General features: G+C 43.0%; 1 long non-coding RNA gene across 1 annotated transcript in view; it reads right to left on the bottom strand.

Annotated features, from left to right (window-relative positions):
• Positions 1–385: 385 nt before the first annotated feature.
• Positions 386–9257, bottom strand: part of LOC121170437 — a 28727-nt gene continuing 19855 nt past the window's right edge. The window contains exons 2-5 of the long non-coding RNA XR_005885959.1: positions 7384–7478; positions 7117–7160; positions 2264–2334; positions 386–449 (exon numbers count right to left, since the gene is read on the bottom strand). This is a non-coding gene — a long non-coding RNA (uncharacterized LOC121170437). The remainder of the gene's footprint in view (positions 450–2263; positions 2335–7116; positions 7161–7383; positions 7479–9257) is intronic.

The raw sequence follows: 9257 nt of genomic DNA, 5'->3' as shown, positions 1-9257 counted from the left end.
CCAGGCTGGGCCTTCTGATTCCTCTTTGCAGACTTTTGAGCCTGGTGCATTTGTTGGAAAAATGCAGAACTTGAGAGGACTCCACCCAAATGCTCTAGTTTTGGGTGAATAGTTCAGGAACTGCCGGTTACCAACAGGTCAGGCCAGCTGGGAAACCGTGGTAGAGCATGTATTTCTGTGCATTTCAATCTTTCATTGATTGATGCTGTTCTTGTCCCCTTAGCACATCGAGACATGTTTCTCAACACTAGACAAGATCACTTGTGGAAAACGGGTGCCCAACTAGGTAAGAACCAGTCAAGATGTCACCTCATATCAGAGTGCCTGTGTTGCACACCTGGCTCTGACCCATGAAAGAGCACCTGCCACTGCAGGTTGAGTCCCCAGTTTTTGGCACTGGCACAGCATAGCACTTCCTCCTCCAGATCTCTCCCCTGCTTACTCCATCTCTATAGTTCAGCATTTAAAGTAAAACCAATAAGTAAATCATTTCTAATAATGAAAATGACATTTTCAACAAAAAAGTAGCTATAAGAAATATGGCATTTCTAGTAATTAGAGTGAAATTATCATTTAATGCAAAAATGTGACTGACTAACTGGAAAGGGTATCCACCTAAATCAACTAAACATCCACAAGTGGTTTTCCAATGATTGATTTATTTGTTTACATGAAATGCAGAGTGACAGTGACATCTTCTGATCACTGGTTCACTCCTCAGATTGTTGCCCCAGTCTGGGTCACACATGGCCTAAGCAAGTTCTCCCATGTGGTGGCAGGGTCTCTAGCACCTGGGCCCTCTTCTGCTGCCTTCCCACCAGCATTAGCAGAGAGCCCAATCAGAAGCACAGCAGCTGGACTCAACCTGGTGCTGCATGGGGGTGGCTCACACCACAGGCAGAGGATAAACCCACTGCACCATGATGTGCACTCAATCATTCTGTTTTTTATCTAAAATTGTGAGCCTTATATTGGTTCATGTGCCTTACAGATGATTTCTTCCTAGAAGCATGCAGGATGTGTTTTAGATGCCATTTATTAAAAGACATCTGTAATGTTATATAGGTCTGTATAGTATTATCAATTTCATTTTACAAATGAAAAAGCTAATCAGAGATAGCTTGTTTAACATCTCACAGTTAGTACATGGCAGAAGTAGAATGTGAGCCAGGCAGAAAGTCATTGAAGGGGAGAGTGCACAGGAAGTCCTGATATTTCCATTTCAGATCCAGCTCTTTGTTAAGGCTCCTAGAAGGGCACAGAGGGAAGGCCCAAGCACATAAGTCCAGCTGCTCATATGGGACACCAAGAGTAAATTTGCTTGGTCCTGGTTTCAAACTGACCCAGCACTGGCTACTGTAATCATAAGTGGACCTGAAAGAGTAGATGCAAGTTGTCTTTCTCTCTCCTTCCTTCTCTCAGGCACACCCATTCTCTCTTTTTCTCATTCTCTTTCTCTCTCTTTCTCTCCCTCTATCTTGCTTTGCTTTTAAAGTAAAGTTAACAAATAAAACATTTTAAGAAATCAATATGGTGTTTTAAAACTAGGCCAAGATTATGAAAACAGAAGTCATTTCTGATTTCTTTGTACAAACATTCTTGGATTAAATTGATCACACTCCTATCAAAACATAGACAGGAGCCTCATCATGTGAAATTCACATGTAATTATGTAAGATGTTACACATTACAAATGAGCCAGAAATATGAGAACTCAAAGGAGAGAATACATTGGCACATGAACTCTAAATGCCACAATCCGATTTATGTTTCAATATGAAATTTATCCATTTCAAGCTTGCTCTATATAGGAATGTAGTCAATTTTGAAAAGAGCTTACTCTGAAAGAAGATTGCAAAGCAAGAAAGCTGAAGGAAAGCAGGAAGGTAGGAAGACAAGCTAAATGTTTAGTGTACTTAAGTAATTAACAATATTAATTGTTGTTAATATGAATATTTGGTCTGCTGTATCTTACCCAAAACATTGAATGAATTTTCAGTCCTGATGAACACTGAGATGCAGAAGTATTTAGCTTTCAAAAGTTAGCATGATATAATCCCACAATCCCACGTCTCACTTATCATTAAGAACATTGAAACTGGATCACTGTGGGCTCTTGGTGGATGTTCAGATGCCACTTGGGACACGTCCATCACTGACCGAGTGTCTCAGATCAAGTCCTGGCTCCACTTACAGTTATACCACCCCTGCTAGTGCACACCATGAGAGGCAGCAGGTGAGGGTCAGGAACCTGGGTGCTTACCCATGTGGAGAGCTGGATTTAGTTCAAGGTTCCTCCCTTCAGCCTAGCTCCATTCCACCTGTTGTAGGCATCTGGGGAAGAAACCAGCACACAGGTAATCACTCTCTGACTCTGACTCTGTAACACTCTGTGCCTTTCAAATAAAAAGAAGCAATACATTATGAAACAAATTGTTTCAAAACAAAAATAAAACTGAAAGCACAAATGTGTGAAGATTTTGCTATGCATCCATGTTCACAGTAGCATGACTTGTGAAAGACTAAAGCAACTCAAATGTCCCAATGGATGCACAGACAAGCAACATGTGAGGCACACATGCAGTGGGCTCACACTCAGCCTAAGAGCAAGGACAGCCAGTACAAGACACAAGACAGATGAACACTGAGCACATCACACTAAGTGAGAGAAGCCACTCACAGATGAACACAACTGAATGATCCCACTCACCTGAGTGACACAGAGTAGCCAGTTCAGAGACAGAGGTAACAAGGTGCTGAGGCCAGCTGGGAGAGAACAGGCAGTTAACATTTAATACAGGTAGAGTTTCAAACTTGTAAGGCAAAAAAACAATTTGTGAATGCACAGTAGTAGTAGTTGTACAGACATTTGAAGGTATTGAATGCTCCTGAGTACACTGTGTTGACAAAAAAATCTTGCTTCCAGAGACCTGTAGATTCCAGATATCTATATTAACACCTGTGCACAGCATCACATGCTCTAGACGACCCAATAGCATATCCATGTAAGAGTCGCAGTCTGTGTCTAACATTTCAGAGACAGCAGAAGACTTTCATCTTGCAAACAGGCTCCTCCAAAGGTCCCTGAAAACTCTCAGGCCTCTTGTGGGACAAAAGGGCATGGAGGCAGGTACAGGACCAAGATATGATTTAGGGTTCTGGTCCACAGCCCCTTTGCTCAGAGGGGGTGAGAACAGCCTGAGATATGGCTGCCTCCCAGCAAGTTCTTTTCTCACCATGACTCTTATTTCCAAATGCAGAATTTAATGAGGGCGAACAATTATTACCATCTTTTCCCCCTGACTGCTGTTTCTCCCACACCCCACGACGCATCCAGTGCAGCAACATGAAAGATTATTTTGAAACCAGCAGTGAGTGCACCCTGTCTGCTGTCATGTAAGTGTTAAGTTCACTCACCCCATGCTGAGAGGAACTAGCCTGCAGAGTCTCTGTAGAGCACCTAATTGGTGGCTATCCTGATGATTCCTTCAACACCTTACTAGGTGAGGGTTACCTGCTGTCCTAACAAAATACCATGGCCATCTAGGAAGAGACACTCCCAACAGAGAGCAGGGGCCAGGAGGAGGGAGGTGCTGCACAGCAGGCAGAAAGCTGCCCATTGAACTTTCACAAATCTCAAGGCACTTATCAAAGAGTCAGAGAGGGAAAGAAGAGCAGGATGTGCTGAGTGGGGACTCTGGAATGCCAAGAGAATGGGGCTCCCGCTGCATTTGTGCACACAACCGTTTCTCATATCCTTTCCTCAGATTTCGCACGAAAGAGGGACAGTGGGTCTGCACCAATCCTTCAAATAGTGAAGTTCAAGATTGTGTGATGAAACTGAAGAACCAGGGGAACACTGTGGTATCTGGATAAACCGGCAACTGCAAGGCTGGAACACAGATGTGCATCACTTCAATACCAACTGCTAACATGGCTGAGAAACCAACAGAGGATGCTCACCATTCCTGGACCCTTACATCCCCATGGAGAACCCAGAATAAGCCCCATAAGCCCCTGGAACCCAGCTTTACCCTGGTCCAGCAGCACCAAAGCCTGCAGCCATTTGGGCAGTGAATCGGAAGATTTCTCTCTCTATCCCTATCTCCTGTAACTCTGCCTTTCAAATAAATAAATAAATATTTTTAAACAAACAACTGAGGCACAATCCACTATCCAAAGACATAGGGACCGAGACATTTAATTGAGAAGATGGGAGTTCCTAACACACTCTTGCCCCACACATCCTATGAATTTTATACCTTGAATTAATATATTTTAAATATTGCTGGGCACAGGTTGGTGGTTTAGCAAGTTATTTCTCCATTCCTGGCAATGGGATCCCATATGGGCACTGGTTTCTATCCTGAGTGCTCCATTTACAATCCAGCTGCCTAATAATGGCCTGGGTGGCAGCAGAGCATCTGCCAAGCCCTTGGACTTGTGCATCTAGACTGGAGACCTGGAAAAGCCTCCTGGCCTCAGACATGTTGGTCAGCTCAGGCCAATGCAGCTATCTTGGGAGTAAACCAGCAGATAGAACTTATCTCTGTATCTGACTCTCCTTCTGTCTCTGCCAATTTGTTTGTGAAGTAAAAATAACTTTTCAAATGTACTGCTGTTTTAGTTATGACATTAAGGCATGTAATGAAGAATTTTCAGTTTCACTCTGCTTAGGTGTTAAAAGGAATAAACTGAAAACACTGAAGAGACAGTTGAACTTTAAAGAGCTTAGATACAAATCCATCTGTTCTACTGAAGCAGTTAAGATTGAAGCCTCAATTATCATTTCAGAAAAGAGTTCTTTTTCCTATTTCATTAGCTTGTGTCACACCAGGTTTTAGTTCACCTACTACGGGAACCATCCAGATATCGTGCAGTCTTGCTTTCTCATAATTTTGTCCTTTTAGATTCTGCTTCTATTTACTAAACAAGAAAACCGAAGTTCACTTCCTATCCTCCTGCTTTTGCACTTGCAGATTCATGCCAGTTATCTCACGGCAACCCCATCTTAGGCACACTGTGGGTCAGCCTGCCCCACACAGCCTGTACCCTACTCCAGGGCCCATGAGTATTTTAGGGTACCATGGTCATTCCTAGCCTAGCCTGTCACCACCCCCAACTCCAAACAAATCAGCTAAAATGCAGACCACAGGGGAGGCCCACACATCCCCCACAGAATCTGCCACCAGACCCAGTTCTCTTGTGTGCTGGTTAGTGCCATGGCCCAGCCTAACATTACCCATTCCGTTTTGACTCTCTTTGGTGAGTACTGTGATCTAGCCCTGGCAGGAAAGCCACCAGCCCTTGCTTTAATGTGCACCTGTGAGTGGTATTTAGCGTTAATCAATACTAACTACCCCAGCTCTGTTATTCCATAAGGGCTGATGCTTCAATCTGAACTTTAAAAGTCCTTGTATTACCCCCTCAGGATCCTACCATCCGGTGGTTCTGTGATCCATGCAGTAGGTGTGGATGATACTGAGGTATAAAGAGGACAAATCTCATGTTGGTAAGGCCATGAAGAGCTTCCAGCATATGGCAAGGCCTAGTGGATGTCTCTCCAACCACCTTAATGCAGTTTCACTCCCTTTGCATGAACAATCCACCACCCCATTAAAGAATTCTGTAATCTACTGAGGCATTGTTGTTTGCCCTTGTGAGATGGTTTTTGCAACTGATGTGAGTTTGGGAGTTAATGCTACTGATAATGTCTTGGTGAATGGGCCTTTAACAGTTTATGAAAATTAATGCACACAGGACTACAATTAAGCCCATGTCATTTCTGGACACCTTATTTTGTGCCTAACTATTGCCCAGGAATCTGGCCCAGACATGTAGCATGTCTTCTGGGAAAGGGTTTCATAAGTATCCTAAAAATTAGTGAAAGTTACGGGAGTGTGAGCTGAAACTACTATGGCAATAAATATAATCACTGTGACTGTGACCTCAAAGGCTAACCTGTCATTGCAATTTCTTTGGAGTGCAGAAAATATGTTTTAGCCACTTTCATAATTTTTGGCTAGAGGAATTAAAGGATGCTTTTATTAATAATATAGAAATATGCTTTTAATTATTGTTTGGTTTTTATGGGGTTGTAGAGCCTATAGCTGTGGAGAGATTTAATATTTGAAACTTTTGTCTTGGTTCTTTATGTCTTTTCCCTTGTGACCTGTTTTTTCATTAAGTGATAGATAAGTTGTAGAAATAGAAATGTAGTAGGAACGTATTACTGATTAGCAGGTAATTACCTGTGCCCTGGCCTTGGAGTCCTGGCTGTCACCCAATGGCTATTCCTGAAGAATGAATTAATATTATGTTAATATGCAGGATTTCCATACTTTACACAAACCTTATGATGCATTTTGATTCCAGATGAATGTTAAAATGCAGAATTTTTTAGGTTTCAAAAAGTTAATATGATATAATCCAGAAATTCCACATCTCGATTATAATCAAGAGAATTGAAATTGCACCACAGTGGGTCAGTGCTGACATCCAGATGTCACTTAGGATTGCTGAATGACCTACCAAGTGCCTGGGTTCAAGTCCTAGCGCTACTTCCAATTATTAACATTCCTGATAATGCATACTGTGGGAAGCAGCAGGTGACAGATCAAGTACTTGGGTCCCCATGCATTTGGAAACCTGGATTAAATTTAAGGCTCCTGCTTTTGGTCTAGTTGGTTCTAAATTGTTTTATATGCATCGTGGGAAAGATTCAGCAGATACACAACTTTCTATGCCTCTACATTTCTGTGACATTCGACTAAATAGAAGTAATAAATTTTTAGAGGTACTGTTTCAAAAAAATGAATCAAAAGTAGATAAGATTTATTGCTTCTCGACCTTTTGGCTAAGATCAAGTGTAAAAGTACATGAGATTTTTCTGTGCATCCATGTTCACAGTAGCATGATTTGTGAAAGACTAAAGCAACTCAAATGTCCCAACAGATGCACAGACAAGCAACATGTGAGGCACACATGCAATGGGCTCACACTCAGCCTAAGAGCAAGGACAGCCAGTACAAGACACAAGACAGATGAACACTGAGCACATCACACTAAGTGAGAGAAGCCACTCACAGAAGAAGACAACTGAATGATCCCACTCACCTGAGTGACACAGAGTAGCCAATTCAGAGACAGGATACATAGTGCTAAGACCAACAGGAAGGAAAAGGACAGACAGTTACTGGCACTACTGGCAGTTTCAACATTGCAAGGTGAAAAAAGTTCTTTGAATGGAATAGTTACACAGACATTTAAATGTATTGAATATTCCAGAACTGTATATTTGCAAATGATTAAAATAGAAAATTATTTGTTACGTATTTTCTCTATAACATCAAAACATAGTTTTTAAACAAAGGTCATATATACCTCGATAATACTCATCCTTGACTGGGTCCTGGAAGCACATTTTAGTCCAACAAAGTAATATTCCTACAGCAAACAGGAGCAAAGCTTCACAGGATCTGGAATAAAGAAAGACAGAAAACAACCTCACTTCTCTTTGGGTGACATTTACTGATGACACTGTGTTGTCAAAACCCTTATCTATGCATAAAACCCTGAACTACACGACATACAGCTGACATCCCTGTATATTCCATCCAATAGCATATTCCTGTATGATTTACAGTCTGCATCTTACATTTCAGGGCCAACACAAGGCTTTCATCTCACAAACATGATCCAAAGGTCCCTGAAGACTCTCAGATCCCTAGCAGCACAAAAGGATGTGGAAGAAAAGGGCTTGGAAGAAGGTATAGGAACCACAGGTCCAGAGCCTCTTGTCCTCAGGCTGGGGGTGAGGTGAATGCAGACTGAGACATTGCTGCCTCTCACCAAGTTCTCCTCAAATCCTGTCTCTTTCTTCCAAATGCAGAGGCAAGAGAGCAAACCATGGAGATGCACGGGTCTTTTGGGACCAGAATCCACAGTAAGTGATGGTGGTAGTGGGGGGTGCAGATCTGCACTCTGGCTCCATTCACCCTACATATAGAACAGGGACGACAGGCTGGCCCAGAGGGAACATATCACATCCAGGGAGGATCATGAAGGCTACCACTATTCCAGATGCCTGTAAGAGGGAAGGGTGAATAGCTCTATGGTCTGTACACTTCCCTTTTGGGAAAATGTCTCAAGTCCTGAGCTGGGATAGGTCAGAAGCAAGGAAAGCCCAGCAAATGCACACATAGGATAAGGACATAATCTGAACAGTCACCTGGAGAGGCTTCTTGAGATACAGACTCGGCCACTAAGTGGCACTTTACCCACCTGTAGGCTTTCACCATCCTACTGAATGATGCTTCTACTTCACACAAAGCATCCAGTGCATCAACATCAGAGATTACTTTTGAAACCAGCAGTCAGTGCTCCCTGGCAGCTGTCATGTAAGTGCCAAGCTCACCCACTACGTACTGGAGAATTGGGAGACTGAGGGGAGCACCTGGTGGGTGGGTGGGTGTAAATGCAAGTTCCACCATCAATATCCTGACAGGTGCTCCTTCAGGCTGCACTCATCCAAGTTTGTAAACTGTCCCTCCTTTCACCAGCTTCCTCACCAAGAGCGGACAACAAGAATGTGCTGACCACAGCAACAAGAGAGTTCAGGAGTACACGACAAACCTGAAGTGCTAGGTGAAAACCAGGGAGCAATGGCACTTGCTTAAGGAACAGTGCGGATACACACTCTGACTCTCTCATTTCCTGAGGGATCCAGATTACTCTTTTTAAAAATTAATTGTTCGGGCCCGGCGCGGTGGCACAAGTGGTTAAGGTCCTCACCTTGCACGCCCGGGATCCCATATGGGCGCCGGTTCTAATCCCGGCAGCCCCGCTTCCCTTCCAGCTCCCTGTGGCCCGGGAAAGCAGTCGAGGACGGCCCAAAGCTTTGGGACCCTGCACCCATGTGGGAGACCCGGAGGAGGCTCCTGGCTTCGGACCGGCATAGTATCGGCCCGTTGCGCTCACTTGGGGAGTGAATCATCGGACGGAAGATCTTCCTCTCTGTCTCTCCTCTCTGTATATCCGCCTTTCCAATGAAAAAATAATAAAAATAAATCTTTAAAAAAATTAATTGTTCTTTATTCTGCTTTAAAGTAACATATCTAATAAATATCTAAAGAACATCATTTACTTGAATTCTAACAGGAAAAGAAAACTGAACTACTAAACTCTGAATGAGTGTTATCTTCAAAAGAAAAGACTTTTTGACAGATGAAGTTGTCTGCTAAGATGAAGGAAGGCCT

Source organism: Ochotona curzoniae, unplaced genomic scaffold (genome assembly GCF_017591425.1).
Source record: "Ochotona curzoniae isolate NIBS_2020 unplaced genomic scaffold, NIBS_Ocur_1.0 scaffold_2453, whole genome shotgun sequence".
Classification (NCBI taxonomy): Eukaryota; Metazoa; Chordata; class Mammalia; order Lagomorpha; family Ochotonidae; genus Ochotona; species Ochotona curzoniae.
This window is presented reverse-complemented; position numbering and strand designations above follow the sequence as displayed.